The 19941-nt window shown below is 39.0% G+C and overlaps 1 protein-coding gene across 2 annotated transcripts in view; it reads left to right on the forward strand.

Annotated features, from left to right (window-relative positions):
- Positions 1 to 6865: 6865 nt before the first annotated feature.
- LOC122970458 (CMP-N-acetylneuraminate-beta-galactosamide-alpha-2,3-sialyltransferase 1-like) overlaps positions 6866 to 19941 on the forward strand; it is a 62746-nt gene continuing 49670 nt past the window's right edge. For both annotated transcript variants that reach the window (XM_044336607.1, XM_044336606.1), the window contains exon 1: positions 6866 to 7181. The gene's annotated coding sequence lies outside the window, so the exon portion shown is untranslated. The remainder of the gene's footprint in view (positions 7182 to 19941) is intronic.

A 19941-nucleotide genomic window follows, 5' to 3' on the forward strand; every position in this document is an offset into this window, starting at 1 on the left:
GATGGAGGATACAGTCCAGTGAGAGCTTGATTCTAACTGAGATGTCTCAAACAGATTTTACTGCACAACAGCTGATGCTTCATATGATGCTCGCTGTCTCTGTAGATTATTCACTGCCTAAACGCCTATCTATAGATGCCTGGTTTTTTTGTGTTGTTTTGTTTTGTTTTTGTTTACCTGTCAACATATCCACTTTTCTATTTATTTCTTGAGACATTGGGTGTACAAACCAAGCAGCAACCTCCGGGGCTGAAAAATGAAGCCAATGCAGAAGTGCCAAAAACTACAGCTCCTCAAATGGCAACTTGAGGCTGGCTTCAAAAGCGAGTTGATCCCCATAGAGCCACATATTAAAATGCCCAACTTTACAGCAGAGATAAACATGTTTACAGCCTGGTGCAAAAGTTGTACAACTGTATGGGGGGTGAATTTTTCATAACTCACCTGTTTAAATTTTATTAAGCCGTAAAGTTATACATAATTAGGGATGTGTCTGCTTTGAGTGACAGGTCACTAGCCAATAGGTGGCTTGTTTCAGCAACCATGCTTCATTTGGCCCATCTCAGCTCCACCTCTTTGACCATTTTGGATTAGCCGGGAGTCAGGCGAAATCAGGTACTGCCAAGATAGCGACGGCCGGAGATGCCCGCTTTGAGCTTCAAAACTGCTCTTCAGAAACCAATGGGTGACATCACATCACATATTTTTTTTCAGTCTATGGTACAAACATTGATGACGAGGTTCACACAATGTGACACCTGCTGGTCATTTTTTGTAACTGCTTTTGGCCTTTTTGCTATTGGTTCTATGCCATTGATCTGAGGAAAACTTACTGATATGCTTTGATTTTCAAAATAGACATAATGCATTATGGTCACTCAGCTGCACATAAACAAGCAATACAACAAAATGCTGTTGCTTATACACCAACAGAACATTTGATATGAAAAACATTTTTATTGTTATTGTAGGTCATGAAACGAAATTATGTGCAGCACCTGTCAGTAAGAGCATAATAATAAATTATTATTCAACTATGATCATCAATTATTAAAGGCTGAAGGGCATCATAGCTGTATGGTCTGTGATCATAACATAGCCTTGTGTGTCTGTCTGTCTGTCTGTGACATTACACTGTCTACAGACAAAGAGCTAGAACCTTTATTTTGAAGAGTACAGTGAAAACATAATTGATAGAGCACACTAGCTAATCAGAAGCAAGGGTGCACTGAAAATGAAAACGACACAGTGAGTGATAAATTTGTTTTGTCAGTAAGACAAACAAGAAATTGAGCCGAAATTGTGTTTTTTGTTTTTTGCCCAAAATTTTAAAAAAAACAACCTGTTTCTAGTTTCTGCCTGTGTCAGTTATTCCAAAAAAACAAACAGTTAAAACATGCCTTGGTCAAAGACACACATTTCCATAATGTATGTTTTCTTTAAACTACAAAAAATATGGGTCTCTGGATGGTTTTAACTCTCAAACAGCGCATGCTGGGAAGTCTGCTAATATGCTAATCGTGTTTCTTTAAGACCTTCATCGGAGGAGGTAAGTGAACTCTCAGCAGCTCATTCATTCTGCTCATCAGTTCAATTTAAAAGACTTCAGTGCAGAAAAATTCAAGTTTATATGTTCTGCAAACAGTGAGAAGACCTCCCGCCCACTGTCTCGCTTACTGCTGGAATATTTATTAAATAACAGCATTTCAGTCTGTCTCACCCTCATCAGGTATACAGGCAGAATCACAACATTTCCATATACAGTATATACATAGGAGCTGCCTCAATCAAATCAGAGGACTACAGAAATTAGTTTGACTGATGAGCACTCGAACTAAGACAAGAATAAAATTACTGGTATATCATAAATCTTACAATTTTATCAAACATATTGCAGCAAAAACCTTATTAAACCCAGTCTGTCAAAAAATAAATAAAGAAAGGAATGATAAATTAAGGACAAAAGTGCCAATTTATCAAAAATCTTGCAATATTATCAAACAATGTAGGATAGATTTTTGATAAACTGGCACCTCAGCACCACCATCACACAATATAAGTGATAATATATCAGATTACCATGGAATATTCTGAGCATGTTCCCAACAAGATAAACCTTTTTAATTTTAATGTGATATTAGTCTTTCGTCAAGGACAAGCATCACGTTTTTATCCCACTACGAGGAATGCACATGTAAGGCACTACGGTCCATCAGCAGGGCTTTTTCACTTTAAATCTTGTTCCATTTCAACATTGCTTTCAAACAAGTCTCTGCAAAATGTCCATGATCCTTGTTCTCCATTGTAATAAACAACACTACATGATCAATTTGGACTCAGAGTGGCTCAGGCATGGCAAGTGTCACACTATGGCAATAACCCAGCTGACGCCCCCGCTGTGATCCAATACTGAGGCACTTTCACAGATCGACAACAAACGGCTTAAGGAACAAAAACTACTCCAGGATGAAAAACAAGGGCATCGCTTAGTCAGTTTTCACAAGACGAAGCAAAGACACCACTGCTGTTTTCTATTAACTATACTGGCTGCATTTTGGTCATCACCCTCACTGCTCTTAGTACTTTTGATTATGATTTTTCCATCAACAAGACCAGTACACAGATTCTGACACTCTCCACAGAGACCCTGTTTCTCATCTCTGCTCAGAAGCTCTCCAACTATTTTTACTGACTGTGAACACTTACTACTTTTGATTATATCCCAGTACTCAATGTCCTCATCTCAAGCCTGCCCAATCAACCACTTACACACACACACTGCCCCTGCGAGCATAATATAATTGGACAAAGATTTGAAATAACGGTGTCTCCCAGTGGAGAGATAGTTTTTCTCCTGGCAGCGGTGAATTGATAATCCGCTCTGTAAAATACTCCTGGGGTCTTCACTCTCATGTGGAGCTGCTACTGAATTGGTAGAGGCAGCATTCAGGGCCGCAACACTCAGTTCTCCATATCTCACATCGTCTAATCCTAATTGCCCATGGCTGCAGAGCTACAAACCAGCAACATGCCAATAATGCAATTAATTACATGACACCAGCTTTAATTTATTTGTTACACTATCCACAAATCTTGAGTATTTTGGTGCTGCGAGGCTGACAAACCAAACTCTGAAAGTTTTGCTTGATAAGAGTTTTTATCACCCCGGCTCACTGATGTAATGTTGCATTGTCATGACAACAAAGCTTACTGAGAAAGGTCTGCTGTGTGGTTTTCACTCCTTAGAGACCATTTTTATCATCCCAGCTTGAAGAGTGATCATTTTATTTCACTGTACTGGAAGACACAAGGAACTTGAGCATAACTTTTTGAGAGGAAGCAATAAATATGAATGCAATACCCTACAGTAGAATGTACACTGTTGGAGAAGTTGATGAGAAAAGAGGATGAGTGGGAGGAGGTGAGAGACCCATCTTTGGAGGAGAGCCAAAAAAGCATTGTGGTCCATTTTTCCACAGGTGTAATTGGGTGTGCATCTGGAAAACAGCGAGAAAGAGAGCAACCCTTTACCCTAAATAACAAAGAGTACACAACCTCAGAGTCGACAGCCATTCATGATGGAGGGTCTGTTGAAGAAGAACGAAAGTGAGGGGGCATCCCCACCAGAGAGTGGCGCAACAAACTAGTAATCCTTTTGCATTGTGAGATGAGATACTGTAGTTAGCCAAGTGACCTTGGCTCTATGTGAGAAGGATATTGCCAGAGGGCTGTACGCCTCATGCTGGGAGATGTTGCTATTTGGCGCGCAGATACTGCAGCTGAAGCCCAGCATGCATCGCACTCTGTGTAAAAAAAAAACAACAAAAAACAACACATTCTTGTGAGAGTCTTTTATTCTTGTGTTCCACATTGTATACAGTATAGAAACGTGTTCCCTATATTAATGCTATTTCAGTGGAAATGATCATTTTCCATCTGTTGTCATTCTCTTACTGTGAAAACATACTATATATATCCCCCCATTCTAAGCATCTTCAAACCCACATGAGCCAAAATCTCAGCCCCAGATACTGAAATTAATTAACTTATGCTTCATTTAACCTGCCAAACTCTGTACCAACTGCAGACACTGGAAAAGACTTGCAATATAGAATTAATTGAATACCTGCAAGTATTCTTAATATATATCCACCTTTCCTTACGATTGGTAACACAGGGTTTTGGTACACTGAACGCATTGCAATACCAATACATTGCAGAGTTGAAATATTACTGTGCCTTGGGACACTGTGGTCCATGTTAGTGGCTTGAGGGAAGAGTAAAAGTACAGTCTTGGCTTTTAATCTATGATGTCTAATGGCAAAATAAAACGATGAAAATGCTGACTGCAAGCTGTACTGTTTCTCTGGCAAACACGCTCACTAATTCATAACTGATAGGCGTAATAAAAAAATAAAACTGTCATTTGAAGGTGCAAATCCTGACAAAGTTTGAGACCACAAAATCTATCTTCCATTCATTGTTAATTGAACATCTCCAGGCTAGTATTTGCAGAGAATTGTTAATGTTCACAGTATTGATTGGCCTGTGCCGGGCCTTCAGAGTAACATCAGCAGTGCTGCAGAAAGTGCACAAATCCAATCTTGCCCCCTTTTTGTAATTACGAGCTGACATTATCCCCTACATTAAAATTTCATGACCTGGGGACAAAGGCATGCCACTGAAAAATAAATCAGTGCAGACTGTCAATAGAAGAATTAACCAGTTAATCTAAATTCAAAAAACTCTGGGAAAAATAACCTTCAAAGCAACTTTGCCATACACATCAAGTGTTGATTGGCAGTTTGTTAAATCCCCTCACCTGAACAGCGGTTGTCCAGTCATAGCTTAGCAATTATAACTAGGCACGCCGGGATTTCTCCTCATGCTGAAGTGGTGTGGGACTGTAGTAAAAGCAACATGGATTAAACATTGCATTTGCTCTCAAGTAAACTGCAGTTGTTAGCACAGGGCTGCCAACTTTCAGCAAACAGCTGGAGTAAGATTCAGATACTTTGTTATGGTGTAAGCCTATGTCAAGCAAATGTCAAGAGCCAACACCCATGCTATGAAATGTTGCAGCTTTCATGTGAGTTTTATTTTTCCAAGTTTTGAGATTATTCACTCACCTCCTTTATATTGGACAATGATTTGGGAAAGAGATGTTGCTGCTGATTTTTTGAAATGCAAAGACGGATATCTCAACACCAGGACGAATAAATCCCAATCCCAATCCCAGTGTAGACCACTGGAGGTAATTGAGAAAATATGTTTTTGTTTGTTTGTTTTTAATTTGGGAAGCCACAGTGTGTGCTTTTAACATTTTTTAATTTAGTATTGTGTCCCAGTACCTACACTTGGTGCAAAGCACCATGGCAACCGATACCACTGTTTCCACTACCATCACCACAGATGTTGCCAAAAGCAAGAAAAGACCAGATTTTGCAGAGCATCATTCTATATCTAGCAGCTTTTCTATTGCCCTGCTCCCAGTATATTGTCTGCACCTCCGCACACACTCCATTCCCACCTCCCCACTGCACACACACTTTGCCAGCAGCCATCATTCCACCCTGTATGTTCAGCTGGCCTGTCAAGTCCCCATCCAGCCAAGTGCCCACCCATCTGTTGAGCAGCATGCAAATCTCAACCAGAGAGGAAATGTTTTATCAAATTCAGAACTTATCTGCATGCACACGGTGGCTTTCAGGGGCCTCTGGGGTCTGGGGCTCCAGGGCATGCTGCAGAAATGTAGGCACAGACATCTCCTTTTAATTCAAAGTTACACCGACATAAAATGCAATCTCGGCCTTGGTTAAGCAAACCACACTTCATTTTAATGTACTGCTATTTCCATCTAAGTACTGTATGCTTTTTATGGTAATTGATTTAAATTACTAACTGGGGTTAATCCATTTTGTTCCTTAGTGCACTCACAGAACACAAAAATATCTTAAGCTGCAGCTTTGTTTGTTTTTTGAAGGAACTGTATCTCATATTTCTTTAAAGAAAAATTGGCCAGTCGACTTCAATCACACAGACTGATGCTTTGAAAGGACAGAGGAATTGTTTTTTTCTTCACACTCAGAAATCACTGTGTAAGCAGCAAAACTGTCTCAAACTCTTTCAGGTGTCTCCTAGCATTAAAATGCCATTTCAAGTTGATTTTTTGGATTCATAACATCTTAAATCAGACCCTTGTTGATGATGCTGAGGATTATTTATTAAACCGTATTTAAAGTTGATTTTTTGTGGTCTAGGGGAGTAAACAATCATCTTGCCAAAGGCATAAATGTGACTAACAGGTCTCAGCAGGCCTGAGGCTATTATTACTGAGTGAACTTTAGCTTGGGTGCCTTCACCCTGCATACACTCACTGCAGTTAAGCTGTCAGTCACCTCTGTTATCCTATTAGTCTGCTGTAGTTGTTGCAGTTATGGAAACTAGCTGTAGTGATCCTCTAAGTAAATTTAGAAAGGAAGCCTGCAAGTGAAGGCATTTTACGGATCAAACAGCTTCTAAACTTTTATCATAAAACCTTTATGGATATTACAGGAATATTACTGTAGAATATTAGATATTTTATCAATCAAAGCTTGTAATAAAAGTCACTAATTCCCAGATTGTGTTTAATAATATAAGAGCGTTGTAGTTACAGTTAAGGAAGAGAGATATTAAAAATGGCTCATAAATGGAGATGAATTCTTATTGCTGTATAAGAGCTTATTGTTCATTCCTGCAGCAATAAGCTGGAGGCTAACAGCAGGACCTGGTCACGCATGCCAAAAAATCCTGATGTGTGTGTGTGTGTGTGTGTGTGTGCGCGCGCGTGTGTGAGGATGCTGAGGGGCGTAGCAGTGTATGTGCCCCTCATGGTCAGCGCTCAGGAATTAAAATGCATGCCTCTCATTGCCCGGGAGCGAGTAACGGTACGCGTCAAACAGTTCCCATCCGCCGCCTTCGCAGAAAAACGCATGGATGTGCTTGTTTCAGGAGGGGAAACCTCCTCTCGGTGTTTTCATATCCACACAGGCAGCGATGTGAGGTTGCCAGTTTGGAGCTTGTTTTCCCCTTAAACTGGACCCTTCAAGCTGTGACTGGGCCGATTTCCTCGCTGTTGGTTTCTCCGCGGAGCCGCTGCCACACCGCACGGAGAACAACTGCACTCCACTCGACTTAAAGTGAGTATCGAAACAATGCTTTTAACCCTATACACTGCTTTAGTATCACCTTACGTTCTAATAATAGCTTTTAATCTCAGTGCCTTAAACTGAGTAGCGCACATACAGGCTTAAAGTATTAAAGTGCTACTGACCAGGTGTTGCACTGTAACTTTCTTCTGCAAAAATGTACTTAATTACTAATTTTAATGAATAGATTCTATCTGGCATAATACGATGACAAATAGAAATACACAGCAGGCTTTTCTTGTCTCAGAAATTGTTTTTTTTATGTTTACATCACCCCTGCAGTTTTATAAGAATAGTTCTTAGTGCTTTTAATTGATTGCATAATTCACATCCCTGCTCTCAAGGTCTAAAATAACCATGTTTGTGCATCGATCTCTTAATTTTGCACTCAGCCACCTGCTAATACTGTAATGTCAGGCAGTGCCATGTTGAGAAAAAGCAACTCCTCTTCTTTTTGAGGGCTGGTTTTGATTTCTAGGCTTTAGATTCTTCGGTGGGGGCTGCTGGCTCATGCACTGCTCCACTGTCTGACTCCCAAAAAAGGCTGTATATATGAGCCACTGTGTTTCAGTGCTGGACCATGCTTTGACAACTGTTGAATGTACAGCAGATGTGCAGAAAAAGGATACTGTGCTGTTTTTCTCTGGTGTCCTGGAAGCAGCCTCATTAAGTAAAACAATTTCCTCTGACAGGAATCCTTTCAATTTGTTGTAAACATTAATCACTGTGTGTTTCATTGTCGGTGTAATATCCCCGTGTGAGTAAACTCCAGCTTTATGGGTTATGAGTTTTGAAATGATCCCCCTCTGTTGTGTATTTTCCATGAGATGTCACCTCATTTACTAATGAAGGTGTCTGCGGCACGCTGGTTAATTTTCCACTGAAACCTCTCCTCACCATTATAAATAATAAGCAAGTAGAATACATTAGCTCAGCCGGTTCCTCATCACGTCTCCAATCAGATTGGATGTCATGACCTTGGGGGACTGTGCTGCAGTATTGAGAGGGGAGGCAGGCAGAGATGGAGATGGGGTGCTTTGGTGGCATCCATTATCAAGGAACCCAATTACATCTGGTACAATGGTAGTTGCCATAAGCAATTGCCATTTGTTACACCATATAATAAGGAGCTATTTTGAGAGGAATGTCATAATGTGCATTTTAGTGCAGGCTCTCTCATCTGTATATACATTGTAATTTAAAAGATCTACGTGATTCTTCTGAACGGACGTCCTTTGTGGGCTCCTCTTAACAATAGAGCATGGTAGAAGCAATGAGTCACTGTGAATCATGGCAAGGAAAAGTCTGACGAAACTGCAGTCGCTGGTGTGCTGCTGTTTCCACTTCAAAGCACGCCACGCTGAATGCCTGTGAACAGAAATCCATGAGGGCACCTAACATCATTCAAAGTTTGTGCAAGTTTCTGTAAAGATTCAGCTTCCAGTGTTAAGATCTTCCCTGCGAGGTATTTCCTCCTCCTGTCTTTAGCTACTCTGGCGTGGGGGCTGAGTTAAGTCAGCGCAGGCTTTACTGTAATCAGTTATTCAGCTCGGGCGTTCAGACTCCCAGCCCCAGACAGAGGAATCCCCGTGGTTCACCACAGACCCAATCAGACCCTTTAAGTACACGGCTCTCCAACAAGGTCTGGGACCAAGACTGCAACGGCAAAATTGTTTCCAGTCCCTCGGGTGGTGGTCTGCATGTGTCTGCAGAATGTAGAAGTATATTTCACTAATAGTTTGTGTCTTTTGTTCAGGCCTCTCTGCTCTGTCTTTTTCCTTCATACTATTCCCCTTGGACTTCTCCCTGCCTTTTTGATTTGCCCTCTGTTTCCACTTAACAGTCCTGGCTTTTTTCCAAGAAACACCTCAGCACCATTCTTTTTTTTTTTTTTTTTTTTTCAAGCATGAGCAGACTTTTTATACTCTGGACACACATGGAGAATTCATGGCATTTACTGTATGTGTATGTATGTGTGTGAGCATTTATGAAATGACTTTATCTTTGCTACATTTTTGCCACTTGGGAGGTTATCGCAGATGATTACAAAATGACAATTTAAACACGACTGCCTTCGCAACAGAGAAGAAGACGTCTTGTGATTGCTGTCGTAATCTTTCCCCAGCTCAATCAGAGACGCAGAGACTTCATATCACTCCTGCAATTAGGCTCGTCAAATTACTGCATGTCTTTTATCTGTGACTGCTTGTTTGATAATGCTTATTGGCAGGTGCCTTTGGAGAAGCAGAGGAAGGGAATCCACAGCTGGTGCATTTCAAGGGGGATAGATGCATTATGTAAAACCATACTGTTCTGTGCAGCAGATGTTTCCTCCTTCTGATGGCTAGCTCAGCTACATAACCATACATCTCCATATCGCATCCTCAGGAGTTTCTCTTTTCTCCATTTTAATGGACAGATGCGCTGTCCTTGACTTTCATCATTTTTGTTGTCAACCTGAACCATTCTCTGCAAATTGTCCCCTCACTGTCCTAATCGTTTTCTGTTGCAATCAATTAGGCTGAGTGTACATCACTCTTTCACTGCAGTTTGCGTAAGTGTCCTCATCAATGTAAAGCCTTTTCTGTACCTTTTATTCTCCTTATAGTCATGTTGACAGGCCTTGAACATCTACGACCTTGTCAGGAAAAATGCCTTCATTACTTACATAGAGACTTGCTTATACAAGATGTATGCTATACATAGCATTCACTCTGCAAGGATTAATGTTACTCTCTGCATGTTTTTTGTAGTTGCTTCGTTTGTCTTCAGTAGGATATTATTTTGCAGCTGAAAAGGAAAAAAAAGATTTTGTCAGTGAGCTTGACATGCGTCCTTTCTGTGGGTTTATTTGAAGGAAAGGCTAATTGTTATGCCTCAGAGGTCCATTGTTAATTAGAAGTTATCTCGGGCAGCTCTCACATGGTCACTGCTCTAATTGGCAGTCAAAGCTGTGTACCACCTGGCCTAGCCTTTAACTCACCAGGTGCTCCCAGCAAAACCGTCAGCCCTGGCATTATGTGGGTATGGCCTCTTAAAACCAAACAGACAGCGAGAGAGGAAGAGGGAGAGAGAGGTACGAAAGGAGAGGAAAAGACAGTGAAGTGTGCGCAACATGCCGGCCAACTTTGCTAAAATGGCGGAGCTGCAAAACAGCAGTAAAAGGTTATTTCATGCTATGTAGTTAAACAAGACTTTTGAAGCCAGCAGGAAAAAAGGTTCAGAGAAATTAGTGTAATCTTTTGATGCACACATCATCATACATCACACCTCTTTGTTTCAGATTTCTAATACCGCAGGGGCTGTGAGGTGGCAGCACATCAACACTCTGCACAGCCTGTGCAGGTTTGTTTACCTGTGTTTTGTGGGAGAAAAAATAAGTTAAGCCCATGAATATGAACAATAGCTGGCATTGGAAAGGCTTTAAGTGTTTGTCTAGGCATCTGGCCATACATGGGAAAGACAGGATGATGGCACAATCACGAAATTAAGTCAATTTTACCGTTCACGGAGAAAGATGAATGTCAAAATTGATTCAAGCAAAATATTTTCACCGTTAAACAGAATCCACATTAAGTGTTTTATTCAGCGTAGTTACAACATTAAGCTGAAGACAATCGAGAAAAGGCAGTGATTTAATCAAAAGATAGTGAAACTGCTTTTCACAATGAATTGGAAATTCACACTGTGTATCCTGAATAGCTTGAGAATCTTTTACATGTACATGATTGAGAGTTATGTTGTTTTTGTTTCTGCTATGAGAGATAATTCACCCATGACTCTCATAAATCCTGACTAATTGGTCCAGGACCTTGGGAATCATAATGTTTTGTCCATTCAAAAGGCCAGACAGGTGTGCCCTGTGTATAACACAATCAAACCGCTGATAAAATGTGCCTTGTGACACTGTGCCTCGTAAACAAAAAACCTTTGTCTTTTCACACCCCAAAGTCAATAGGGTTATTTTGTCTTGCCGCTCCAGCATCTAAAGTTCACACTAATTCCCCAATGTGTCATCCCTTTGTTCTCTGATCACAATGGGAATTCGAAATGTAAAGCAGATCTAGACAATGTTCTATATCTTGATGAGTAGAGCAGAGAGAAGTGCGCTAAACATGCTTTGTAACTGTGTTGTGCTAGCAGCCTTAGGCAGAATATGTTAACATTGTACAGCTGAGCAGAGGATGATCTGGATCCGTGTGATTTGTCGGTGTTGCCATTTTGTTTTTTTTTCTTCTACTGTTGTGTTTAGGACTAGAGGTGTGGCAGCATTTTCTGATTTCAGCCTATACATACTATATGCACAGTATATGTATACAATACTTTCCCAAAGAGACAAAGAATCCTTTCCAACATATATAGTTTGTGTTTGATCAGCAATTCAGCAGCAGCAACAATAAGTAATTACTAAGCTGCAAATAACAATTAAAAAATACATAGACTAATAGACAGGCTACAAAGAATAACAGAAATCATTGCCTTATACATACTAATCATAATAAACAAGCGTATCACTGCTATAATTACTGACAGTAGAATCATTACTTCCCCTAATGCTCCACTGCTACCATTGTTAATAACAGTTCATTAATTAAACATACTATGGAAAATAGCAGCTCTGTTCTGTGAGAAGGACTTCTCCTTGACTGGACCCACAGAATTACAGAGTGTAGTTTAATTTTGCTCTGGAGGTCATTCCAGGAATAATGAGCAGGGGAAATGTAAATACTCCTCTTTGCTTAACTGCTGGAGCACTTAGAATACCTGAGACGAGCCAGTTTTGAGATTTAGCCACATAATGAGCTACTTATATAAATACAAGCAAGAAGTAAAATGGTGTGAAAAAGAGGCTTTTATGCTATGTCAAAAAAAATGTATTAATGTATGTGATACATCTAAAGTTTTCAGCTGTTTTCAACTCTGCATTTTTTAGAAGTAGTCTTGGGGAAACATGCAAAAAGACACTTACTGGTTAAAGAGTTAGTTCACTGTTTCGGGAAATACCATTTGCTTTCAAGAGTGAGATGAGAGGATCCATAACAGTCTTGTGTTTAGCCTAGCCTAGTAAGTAAACTTAACTTACTTACTTACTTTACTTACTTTAGTAAGTGAATTTTATTCATAAAGTGTCTTTCAAAGCCAGAGTTACAAGGTGCTGGACAATGCAAACAATTGAGAAAAAAAAAGAAAGTGAAAAACAGGAAATATCAATATAAAAACAATGAAAACCATAAAACTACACAGATGGTAAACACACAAGTCAGATATAATAACAATAAAATCAATAAAAGCTACACAAGGGCAATCACACATTACGGGACACAATGCTTATGAAACAGGTGAGTTTTTAACAGCTTCCTAAAATCTTTTTAATTCTTCTTAAATCGACTGATGAGCGTTTTTTATAACTAGGGGAAGACAGTTCCAGAGGGTGGGGGCCACAACTGCAAAAGCATGATCACCTTTGGTTTTAAGCCTAGATTTCGGGACAGCCAGAAGGCATTGGACCTCAGTGATCTAACTATGGCCAGGGGGCACAATAATTCAGAAATATAAAATGAGGCCAGCCCATGTAGTGCTTTATAGGTAATTAAAAGAATTTTGAAATCAATTCTACATTCTTTGTGTAACCAATGGAGATTGGCCAATACTGGTGTGATGTGTGACCTACATTGTGTATTAGCTAACAGTCTGGTGGCCACATTTTGGACTGACTGGAGCCGAGACATAGAAGAGCAACTCAGGGTTGTGAACAGTGAGTTACAATAATCAAGACAGGAGGAGACAAAAACATGAGTGATTTTTTCCAGGTCTTGAAAGGATAGTATAGCTTTGATTTTCGCAATGTTTCTTAGTTGGAAGAAACAGGATTGGACCACTTTCTTTATGTGCCACTCAAAGTTCATGTCTTGGTCAAAGAAAACTCCTAGGTTTTTTGAGGCTCGCTTAACATTTGCTGCTAAAGGACCAATACACTGCTATATTTTCTCAGAAATGCTCTCAGGGCCTATAATAAGGACTTCTGTTTTGTCAGGGTTATCTGACATCCAGTCCGTGATAGCTGTTAGGCAGTCTTGCAAAGTGAAGAGATCGCTATGGTCATTTGAATTGAAAGAAAAGTCTAGCTATGTATCATCCACGTAGCAGTGATAATAAATACACTTAAATCAAATAATTAGGAAACCAAGGGGTAGCATGTACAGGGAGAAAAGAATAGGACCAAGGATTGACCCTTGGGGTACACCACACCTCAGCTGAGCAGATGAGGAGACGTAATGATCAACAGAAAAACTCCTGTCTGACAAATAGGAATCAAACCAGTCAAGGGCAGTCCTCCCATTGCTGAAGCCTACTAAGGAGAATAGAGTGGTCAACAGTGTCAAAAGCTGCACTTAGGTCAAGCAGCAACAGAACTGAACATTCCCAAGCATCAGCGTGCATTAAAATATAATTTGAAACCCTAAACAGAGCAGTTTCAGTACTGTGCCCCACATGAAAACCAGACTGGAATTTATCAAAGATGTCATTGCTGTCCAGGGCCTGTAAAGTTGTTTACATACTACTTTTCAAGATCTTCGAAATAAAATAAAAAGTTTGGAAGTAGTTCTGTAGTTACTGGGAAGCAATGGGTCAAGGCTTGGCTTTTTTAAGAGTGGCTGAATAATCGCAAGCTTACAATAATAATGCACACAGCCAGAGCTAAGGAAACTATGGAACTAAAAACATCTTTAAAAAGAGAAGTTGTAACAAGAGAGCTGAAGGAGGGGTGCATTTGAGAGACAATGGTTTTGAGTTCTTCCAATGATATTGGGCTAAACTGGCTCAATAAAGAAACACGGGTCAGACAGTCTACTCCAGGGGAATGGGAAGGCAATATTTTAGACCTTATATCAGTGACCTTGTCCACAAAAAATGATAAAAGCATTTCAGTCATTATTTGAAAAGACCAGTACCGGTACCGGTAATCAAATTAGAAAAATTAGCAACTCTCGCCTCTTTCACTTTCTTATTAAAAGATAAAAGTAATTCCTTCAAGTGAATAAAATGAAGCTTAACATAGACTGGCAGCTAGTCTGGCTCTGTTCAAAGTGAAAAAATACCAACACCTCTAAAGCTGGCTACTAAATTAACATGTATCTTTTTTAACCTGTACTAATCAGAATTGTAAAAACAAAATGTTGTGGTTTTAGAGAGTGGTACATGTTGGAACATGTTAAACTGAACAGCAGCTTGACTTTAGTCTTGTCGTTCTAGTCTCATCTTGTTGTAGTCTTGTTGTCACAGTGAGGTTGCTACGTTTGGTACCATTGTGCCTGTACACAGACCAAAATCAAAAATTTTAGTTTAACATGGGAAAGACGTAGTCTTAATTAGTGCACTTTATAGGGGTTGCTAAGTGTATTTTTTTACTTCAAATTGAGCCCGGCCAGCTGTTTGCCCCTGCCTCCCTGATTCAAACTCTCCTTAAATCTGCATGAACTGATTTTTTGGGCTACTTGGGGGCAGCAGAAACAAGCTGTAAACACATCATTGACATATTATCACAATATGAATTTGATATGGCAAATGTGGTAGCAAACAGCACCTCCAGAGAAACATTAGCATTCATTTGGAGTTGTGTTTCTGGTGTCTTGGCAACTGTAAGTCAAATTTTCACTTTTCTTTTGGGTCTGTTTTGTCTCTTTACCAACTGTCTCTTGTTTGATGTTGGCCTGGTAGCATATGGTGGTTTTTTAAAGTGATTATTATTTATTATTAATATGAAAATATTGATTATAGCCACTGTAATGCACAGACATTAAATTTATATGAATTTTCTCATTTCACTCTGACAGAAATTAAATAATATAAGTGCATTTACCAAAATGTTGAACTGTTCCAAAAAGCTATACCTCTGCATATATCTTATATACACATTCACAATGAGGCTGTTGTTTTCATTCATTTCATTAATTAATTTTCATTAATAATTGCTCCAAACTACTTAGTTCCTATTACTGTATAACTTTTATTGAACCGTGTTTGTGTTCACAGTCTAATAGAGTATTCTGCTAAGACTTCCGGAGAAAGTCAAAATGGGCAAAGGTCTTCATCAGAGTACCGCACACATGCTACTTGGCTTCTGTAATGGTTACGAATAATTACTGTCTTCAGTAATTCTGTAATCAGTATTGGAAGTACATCTGGCTGGCTTCTTTGCGGATATACCATGGATATCAGAAGTCTACAGACTCTTTCTAATTTTCTAGTTGTTATTGCCTTGAAGGCTGAAATGAAAACCTATTAAATCAAACTTGATTTTTTCATTTTCATTTGGATATGCTGAAGTACCGAGCAAAAGGTAAAAATGAGAAACAGCTAATTTCTGACACTGTATTAAAACTGGAAAATGAAAGCTCTTTGCTTATGTAATGGTGAACACCCAGCACTTTTGGTTTTGATAACAACTGTGAACTTCTTGGATAGGTTTCTACCATCTGAGTACATCTGAATCACCGATTTTCCCCCCATTCCTCTCTTCAGACTGAATGAGTTCCTTTATGCACACTCCTTGCATCAATCCACAGTTTGTACAAATGTAAAAGCACACAATAAAGATCTTCTTTTTGTCTCGGCCGTTCTTTGGTTGATTTGGCCATGTGCTTTCAGTTTGCTGTCAAGTTGAAAGATGGAATCCTTCTTTTACTTGAGCATTGTGTCTATTTCTAGAGGGCAGCTGATTCCATCCCCCTCCACACCCCACCAAAAAGAAGAGTATTTTTGGATTTTTGGATGGAGTAATATTTGGAGCAATTCATCTTCCCCTCTATCCTGACCAGAGCCCCTGTTCAGCCTTGTAGCATGATGCAGCACCAGCACCTGAAGAAAGATACCAGTGTCATTTACAGTTATAAATAGTTTATTGGTGGCTGGCATTTACATTCCCCGCTATCAGTTTGCAATGCATGCTGTATGTAAAAACATTTTTAGATACAAAACTCTTCATATTTATTAGTAAGTCATTTATGTATGCATGTAATCATTCATTCATTTCAGTGGCCAATTTAATTTTTCTGCATAAAAATAGCCAAGTTAGCTAACATGAAATTCGACTTCTGTGTGAGTACCTCAACAAGCAACTGTATTATTTTATCTGATTCTATTCATGTAGAAAGTTTTTGATTACACTTGGTCCAAAACATATCTTGTTTAATATCACGTAGACCACAAATAATATGGTATAGATCACAATTGCAAAAACAATTTTAGATATTTTCCAACAAGCCCAAATATCTGCAGCTGTTCTGAATTTGTGCAGACATTTTTATTATTGGCACTAACTTAAAAAAAACATGGTTTTAGTGTTTAACATTGGCCCCTGTAGGTTCATTGGTGAGTGGCACCATTGGCTCCTCATCAAGTCTTTCAAATTTAAGACCAAAAAGGTAAAACTCCAGTTTCGTCCAATGCTGATGCCTTTCCACATCATTTTGAGACACTGAGTGCATCTTCTTGCATAATTAAGATGAACTGGATGTTATTTTTAGGGAAAGTGGTGTCTGTCTTGCCTGACCGCACAGCCCAGAAACCTTGCAAACATGCAAATGAGCTGTTATATCCATGGAGTGGGAAGCCTCCAGCATACGTACTGCAGTTGTTAATATTGCCGCTGGCCTCTTTGCTTCCCTGATGAGCTTCTTTCTGCAGTCATTCATCTCAGAGGAACCTCCTGATCTTGCAGAGATCCTGCTGCTGTATTACCTCCAGTCTGTGATTACAATTTCAATTGTGTTTCAGGGTGTGTTAACTGACTTGGAAATCTTCTTATTTCCTGCGCTTAATCTCAGCCTTTTAAATAATTGCATATTTAAAATGTTTGAAGTCCTAGATTTAATTAAGACATATAGGATCAAGGGTAGTTTTATATAACAGCCCACCAACTCCAGTGTAATTTTGGTGTATTTGAAGGATATATCATAAAATACTTAAAGGTACTTGTATCCCCTCCTACTCTTGCATTACATTCTTCTTTAATGTGAAGTAACAACCTCAAAAAATGTAGATAGAAAGAAAGAAGAAGAGTAGTAAATCATGAAACTCATGTACTTCAACTCTAGAGTGAATGTATTAGACTTTTCCTGTTTTATAAATATATTTCATCATATTTCATTAAGAAGGCTCAGGGTTTTCTGACTCACATTTAATTTGTTGATGCTGTTACTGCAAACTCAACAATCCTCTATGTTTATCAGTTGTTTTGAATTAAGGATGCTGTATATTTCCACAGTTTTCCTCTAATTATTTCAATAAAAGTAAAAGCAACAATAAATAATTAGTGAGTGTAAATAATATTTCTATTAAAAAGAGAAACTCAGAGCAGCAGAACGGCAAATAAACATGACATGACTCTGTTGTTGAACTGAGGAAATTAGGGCAGTGGAATTATACATTATGCTAAATTTACTAACAACTCTCAATGGTTTTTACAAGGCCTTCCTCCTGAAAAGCCATTATTTGAATAATTTGCTTTTATTTGAGAATTTAGGTTGTCCACACAAAATACACCTTAATTACAAACTGGGTGTGAAACAATATTAGTTTACCCTGGCAAAGTAATATTATATAGTTGCCACCTGTAGTTGAAGTTGCTATTTAAAAAAAATACAGTGCATTTTATTTCTTTACATCCCTCTTAAAAATTACCATCTTATTCCATGACCTCTTTATCTTCTTTCCTTGTATCTACATATTTTTACTGGTACCAGTATGTATTTTTTCACTGCTCCATACAGTACGTATAATAAAATTTGAATTTATGGTGAAGACAAATTGGTTTGATGTATGCTTGAAAAGGTCTGACACTGTTAATACATTCTTTGTTTTTCCTGAAACAAATTAGTATGAGAAATTCTGATTTATGTTAAACTGCATTTCATTGTTTTAACATTGGGGTATAAACACACAGATTTCCATGTAGGTGATACACAGGCAAGATGTCAACATGTGGACAATACTGGGGGACGTCCAGTTTTCATTGTTCAAACTTACATCCAGTGAGGGAAGGGTTGAATTTGCAGCTGGCGGTGTTACTGCCCCTTTGATTCACTGTGGTGCTGGACTCACCCACTGAGCCGCACAGCGTGACAGACTTCATCTCATTTCTTACAAATGGAAGCACAAACTAATGCCGGTGTGGCTTTCAAACTGTGTAGTTTTCATTTTCGCTGATCAAACAGCTAAATTTGTCTGTGAAGCTCGTGTCACAGATGTTGCTATCAAAGCCGAGCTGTAGAGAAAGAATACAGAGTGAAAGAAATGAAACGGACAGATCCTCACCTCCAGTTAATCAAATGACCCGAGTCCTTAGAAAAGAAAAAAACTTGCTCCACTGTTGCACCCAATAAAGATGGGAATCACACCTATAACTTTCTCATCATTCAAGTAAACATACACAATCTCTTTGTCAGATTAGGCCTTGCCATTTCATAGGGGCTAGTAATCAGCTTAAAGGATAATACCACCATTATTGAGTTTTTCCTTATCTCCAGTGGCAAGTGATCTCCTGTATCCAACCCCGACCATTTCACTTTGCTATCTGCACATTTGAATTAACTTATTTTATTGCTTTCTTTGCCTCCTGAGTGCATCAAAAGACTTTGCGGAGACTTAATATTTTGTAGTTATCCAACAGAGTGAATGTGATGGAAGTAAACAAAATGAAAATCACCAGTCAGTCGAGCTTTTCCCGACTGAGCAGCGCTGATACTTTCACCTCCTCCTCATGAAAGATGTTTTCCCATTTAAACATGACCTGAGGGTGAGTTACCATTTCATGGTGTATAATAATAACTGTGACAGTTATTTTATTGACACTGATGTACGCTTGATGTATGGGGGTTGACTGAATTAAAAGAATGCCATTAATTTATCTTATTACTATAGTTAGGTAGATGTGTCAAAAATGTTACACATTTGCCTTGCATATATTGATTGTGGGGAAATAAAAGCCTCCAATGCACATGTGTGCACCTTCTGCTCTTTAACGCCTGAAGAAGTCCACTTATTGTAATCTTAATCATCAAAACTCGGTGTACAGTACATTGTCAGCTAGATTTAAAGATGCTACATTTCATAGCTTTGTCTAGTTTAAAATGCATTGTAGTGCAATTAAAAACATACATATCAAGCACTTCTAATCAGTGTAATTGACAGAGAGAGGTCAGATGCTGAGGGAAGAAGCCAGAGCGAAATACCATTCATCTACATTCAACCTCTTCCTCTTTGAATTCAGAGGAACTTAAAACCGACTCATACTAATTGACTCGTTTAACTTTTACTTCAAAAGAATGTAATTGCTTCTACATTTGCTCACTAATACAGGCCGTATACCCAATGAAAAGTGTTTACATCCATCAGAATCTCTCAAATATTCCTGTCAACGCTGCCCTCGGTGCAACAGAGAGACACACTACTGTTTTGATCCCATATTATCAAGCATGATCACAAATATTGTAGCATGATCAAAGCCTGTGAAAGCCTGTCTGTTGCCCATGACTACTTATTGATCAGTACTATGGGATGTGCATGGCTGCACATTGGAGTGGTTTGAAGTGTTGTCGGTGGACGCATAAAATGAAGCTATGCTGGTGGCAGGGATGTGCTGTAAACTCAAGTGAACACAGTGTCGTATCTGCAGGATCCAGTTTAATCACCATTCTAAGCTGATTCATGACAGTATACACCATTGCGATTAATATTTTAGGTGGACAAG

This window comes from Thunnus albacares, chromosome 19 (assembly GCF_914725855.1).
Source record: "Thunnus albacares chromosome 19, fThuAlb1.1, whole genome shotgun sequence".
In the NCBI taxonomy this organism is placed as follows: domain Eukaryota; kingdom Metazoa; phylum Chordata; class Actinopteri; order Scombriformes; family Scombridae; genus Thunnus; species Thunnus albacares.